General features: G+C 44.9%; 1 pseudogene; it reads right to left on the bottom strand.

The window, feature by feature from the left end:
- Positions 1-845: 845 nt before the first annotated feature.
- On the bottom strand, positions 846-5313 carry LOC112649825 (60S acidic ribosomal protein P0-like; annotated as a pseudogene).
- Positions 5314-5731: the final 418 nt, after the last annotated feature.

The raw sequence follows: 5731 nt of genomic DNA, 5'->3' as shown, positions 1-5731 counted from the left end.
AAGCAGGGAGAGGGAGAGAGAGTCCTGAGTAGACTCCACACTGAGCGCGGACCCTGATGTGGGCTTTATTTTTATTTATTTATTTATTTATTTATTTATTTATTTATTTATTTAATTCATGAGAGACACAGAGAGAGAGGCAGACACACAGGCATAGGGAGAAGTAGGCTCCACTTAGGGAGCCCAACGTGGGATTTGATCCCGGGTCTCCAGGGTCACGCCCTGGGCCGAAGGCGGCGCTAAACCGCTGCGCCACCCGGGCTGCCCCACCACCTTCTTAAACCAGTATTCTCACGTGGCAGTAGCAAACAGTCTTCAACCTTTACATATTCTAGTCAACTGCCTTTTAAATGTTTCTTTTGTCTAAATACACAGTCAGATTTGCATATTATTATCTCAGCTGTTCCAGCTCTATCTCCCAGTCTTCTCTTTTCCCTACTCATGGTCCTGCTGCTGTTTCACTGGGCTCGAGATTCCATTCCTGGCAGTGGAGGGAAGGGAGGGAGTTGCGGTATTTATACAGCATACGGTGTGGCCGCAGAAAGGCTGGTCCACTCCCTCAGTATCGGTTTTGCCCAGATGCCAGTGCCGCCCACCTATTGTTGTCCATAGCTGACTCTCTAGACCGGAGGACATGCAACATTGGCTCTTTTGTGTGTCATGGTGGATGACACATTCTGTGTCCAACTGGTACCTTTTGTAGCATAATGCAGGGGGTCCTGTAGAGGCAGCATTGCTTTCCCTCCCCTCTTTTCAAGTTTTTGCTAATGTGGTCCTCTTCATTCTTTTTTTTTTTTTTTAAGAGAAGTAAGCCTTTGTTTTCTTGTTTCACAAATAAAGTTGGCTCAGTTGATTGCTTTTCCATGATTAGCCAAAGAGACCAATCCTGCATCATCCTCCAACTCCTACGACTCTTCCTTTGTTTCAGCCTAGGCTGCGACTGCGGCAGTGGCAGGTGCGGCAGTGGGGGCAGCGGCCACGGTGACAGCAGCCAAAAAGGCAGATGGGTCAGCCAGGAAGGCCTTGACTCTTTTAGTGAGTGGGAAGGTGTCACCAGCCTTTGAAGACAAAGCCAGACCTGCTCATATCTATTAATGATGGAAAGGGGCACTGTTGGCAATAACCTGCCTGTAGACATACGCTGACAACGTCGTGGACGCCCTCCAGGAGGTGAGAATGCAGTTTCCTCTGTGATGTCAAGCACTTCAGGGTTGTAGGTGCTGCCGCTGCCACCCACATGCTGGATGATCGACTCAAAGGAGGAGGGGGGAAATGTTCAGCATGTTCAGCAGTGTGGCTTTGCTGGCTCTCATTTTGTCTGTAGTCTTTATCAGCTGCAATTCACTAAGGATTTCAGTGGTGCCTCTAGAGATTTTAGTGGCGGCGTAAAGCCTGGAGAAGGAGGCCTTCTCGGGCCCCGGACCAGTGTTCGGGGCTGGCACAGTGACTTCACACAGGGCTATGATATGACACCAGCTGGCATGTTATTGGCCAGCAGCATGTCCCTGAACTCAGCAAGGTCTTCCTTACTGAGCACAAAGCCCCCATTCCACCAATGCGAGGCTGCAGTCTCTCCAGATACCCTTGAATGGCCTTGTGCATCATGGTGGTCTTGCCCATCAGCATGACAGCCTTCCCGTGGACGGACATGAATATGCTGCATCTGCTTGAAACCTACAGTGTGTGCCTCTACAGTGAAACATCTTGAGTAATCATCCAAAAGTTAGATGATCTTAAGGAAGTGGTGGGACTCCCAGCTTGTCCTGACCCCCGAGCTTCACGGTGGTATGTCAGGGATGGCCACATAGGGTTTAAATACAATGTCACTCTCACAAGGATGCCTGTAGAGACCTCTTCATTCTTTGGGTGGGCCTCCTTTGGGGAAAGCAAGCTGAATCATCTTACTAGATACTTTCAAGTGCCTATTCTAAGTTCACAAAAACCTAGAAATCCCCCGTCCCTCAGACTTGCTGCTTAGGAAACCAGAGGTGATGTTTACTTGTTCCTTCTCCTCTCTGCTGACCCTTTTCCCAGGCTCGCCCGGCATCGGCATACTTCTAGGTCTGCTACTCACTACAGAAGTGGTCAGCAATCCTCTCCATCCAGAATCACCCTCACACTTCTGGGGAGATGCTCTTAGGCATCCACTCTCCCCTTGGGGTTACAGTAGGGAGTGGGGAGTGGGTGTCCCCAATATGGTTTTTACTTTTTTTCTTTAGTATGATTTTCCAACTAGCTGTGTATTTTGTCCTCTAGAAGAGAAGGAAAGGAACATAGAATAAATCTTCATGTCCAGTCCTGACTGTTTTTATTCTTACAAGTAGCTAGATGTGCACTGAATAGTTTGTAATCTGAGTCTGTGTGTGTGTGTGTGGGGGGGTGTTGTTTTGAAAGTAGAGAGTTGTTAAGGGGAGGAGGGAAGCAGAAATCATCACTCTTTGTTTCAAGTTGCTAGAAATGACTCATTAGAGAGAAGAGATGTAGGAGAGGGGAGAGCGTTGCTGGAGTGACTCTTTAAACAGGAAGGGGGATGGTAGCCGGTGCTCCGTTGGTCTGCCTGCCTGGACCTTTTGCCTCTTGCCTTTCAGTTGAAAGTTTCCTGCCTTGTTTACTCTTTCCTGATTGTTGCTTTGGGTGTTCTGAATAATGTAGCCGAGTGCTTCATGAAGGATCAGAGAAGAAATAGGAACTTTTGAGAGGTCCAAGTTTTGGACTTAAGATTTTTTCACAACAGCTTTGATTGTGAGTTTAAAGTAGCGATATTCAACCAGGAGGAAGCAATAACAGCTAACGGATAATCGTGGTTATGTTTGTATGTTGATTTGTTTTCCTAAAAAAAAAAAAAAAACACAAACTTCTCCCATAATGGCAATTGTTAGTGTTGGAGTTGGGAAAGCAGTTGGGGCATGGCCTCAGGGTAAGAATAGAGGACCAGAGGGTCAACCTCAGAACATCACGTTGAAGGGTGTCATCACTACTCCCTGAACGTGTAAATCATACAGCAGTCTTTCCTGTCTGGGATGAGCATGTGCATCTGTGCTTTGCTTTCCAAGAATGAAAGTTACGAGGGATGCCTGGGTGACTCGGTGAGCGTCTGCCTTTGGCTCAGGGTGTGACCCCGGGGTCCTGGGATCGAGTCCCCTGCAGGGAGCCTGCTTCTCCCTCTGCCTGTGTCTCTGCCTCTCTCTGTGTGTCTATCATGAATAAATAAAATCCTTATGAAAAAAGAATGAAAGTTATGCTTGTTTTATAACTGCATAAAGCTTGACCTAGTTGAATATGCAGGTACCTGCTTGAAGATACTGTTCTATAAAAGGGATCCCACTCTGAGCTCAGAAAGAAAGGGGTAGGAAATCTCCTTAGGCTTCAGAGGCAAGAGACAAAGATATCCAAGTGGAATGAAAGCGAATGTAGGCAGGAAGCCCTGGTGGGGTTGGAAGTTGAAGACCATAGGGGAGCGTAGAACAGAGTAGAAGGTAATACCAAAAAGGGGCCAGGTGTCCAGCGGGGAAGGCACACCTGACAGGTCTCACAGGTGGAAACAAAGTGTTAGCTAGAAGCCTCTGGAGACGTTAGAAGTAAAATGGTCAGGATCCAGGCAAGAAGTTCATTGACACTTGTGGGGCGTAGGAAGCAACCAATAACGTGAGCTTAAGGTAGGATTCCAAGCTCAAAATATTCTAAGACAGAGACCAGATTACAGTCTTGGTGTGACGGATAGAAATAGGTTAATGTGGCTAAAGTGAGTAATGTGGTCAAGCTATTCCAACTCTCGGCTCTCTGGAATATTTTACACGCACACGCAGACACAGGGAGGACTGATATAGTAAAGAACAGAATGCCCACAAAATCTCATAGAAGTAGAAGGAAAATATCAGTAATTTCATTCTATTTTTGCTTCTGTATGCTTTCTAAATGGTCTTCAGTGAATGTTATTTTAAAAAATATTAATATAAAAATGAAAAACAAAACAAAACAAAAAAAGAAAAGCAATCGACGCAAATGAATTGCAGGGTACTTGCAGAGAGTTTGAGAATTTGGTATTTTGTTCGGTGACTGGTGATGGATCCTGCCTAGAAGGGGCACAGATGCAAAACTAAATTATTGCAGGACACAATAAATTCTCTTGGAATTGTAAATTTCCATATCCAATCTGTGGGCCTTTTATCTTCTAGTGGAAATTTCTCAACGGACTGATAGAACAGCCACTTTCTTCCAAAACCGTCATTTAGGTTGGGTCTGTCTGGGACAAGATGAAATAAGATTTGGAAATTATTGAACTGAGGTGATTAATTGGAAGGATTCAAACTGAATAAATTAAGATTGGACCCCAGTTCCTGTACTCAGCTGGATACTTTTTATTGGCCGATTGAGCCCATAATGGGATAATGGAATAAGAAGAATGTTGGGCTTTGTTTTTTAGTTCATTTTGCAAATGAGAAAAGCCTTAGGCAAAATTCCTTTTGTTCTTAATGCCAAAATATTTCACCATTAACTCAACATAAAATGTATTAGATAATAATTTCTAAAAAACACTGGACCAATAAACCTTGTAAAAATTTTTTAAAAAAAATCTTGTAAAATTTAAAAATGTTTCCTGTCCCAAATACTTTCATTAACCCCCAATGATAAAAGTAGAGCCAAAGATATTAATAACGAGAAGATAAACAAATCTTTCTCAGAGCTTTTATTCATACCTCAGGAATTGGGTTAGAAGAAAATAAATATTTGGTTACATGAATGAAATCCACTATTCAAGTGTATTACACACACATGTACGTGACTAAGTACAGTCCTCTGGTCCAGTTGCAAAGTCGGTTTGAATAACTCTCATGATTTTGACCTGTTCTTGTTCGTGTGTGTCCCCTGAATTTTGGAAAGGCACAGTAGCATTAGGACAATAATTGGATGGCTTGGCCATAGATTCCTTGGATGTTAGATGACTCACATGCTGTGTCTTTAATTAATGCAAGCCAGTTGTGTTTAGCAGGGGATAGCAAATGGGCCATTGTCGTGTTTGGTAGAGTCATGCCACCCTTACCCACCATGGGTTGGGTGGATAAAGGTCACAAAGGAGCCCCTAAGGAATATGACGATGCTAAATGGACCCTAAATGTGCCCTTCCCCACATAAGCACCGATTGAGGTTGTAATATGGAATTTATCAGGACTCTGCTAATTACAGATCCTTTCCACTCTTTGCTACAGTAAAATAACGAACCTCGTTTAATACCGTCATTAACATGCTGCGAGCGCAGTGATTGCTCCCATCCACAGAAACCCTCAGCACGACCCCCAGGTGGGCGGCGGACATGCGTGTTTTCTGACTCGGTTATTTGCTTTGTCATGACGGCTTTGGATGGACTTATTCAGGCTGAATGGGATTTACCTGTTAGGAGGACAGGTCTGGGATGATTAGGCTAAAGCAGCTGGCTTTATTCATGTTTTCTCATCTCTTAGTTCCACTTAACAGATACAACTCCTCCTGAGGCCAGCCCAGAGGTGTAAAGTGCCATTTTGTTTCTTGTTGCTACGGCCGTTTATCCTCTCGCATATATTTGCACAGGTTTTCTTGCTTCTAGATGGTAGTTGCGAGACTGCCGAAGTCACTCCTCTTTTCTGGATGTGTGTGTGTGGACACTGAGCTCCAGCATGCACAGCCCGCTGCGGCCTGGGCTCCCCCTGGGCTCCATCACTGCTCTGTTGGTTCGGGTGCATTGACTGGGCATGGG

Source organism: Canis lupus, chromosome 19 (genome assembly GCF_003254725.2).
Source record: "Canis lupus dingo isolate Sandy chromosome 19, ASM325472v2, whole genome shotgun sequence".
NCBI classification, from domain to species: Eukaryota; Metazoa; Chordata; class Mammalia; order Carnivora; family Canidae; genus Canis; species Canis lupus.
The sequence above is the reverse complement of the archived record's forward strand: the minus strand, read 5'-3'. Positions and strand labels throughout refer to the sequence as shown.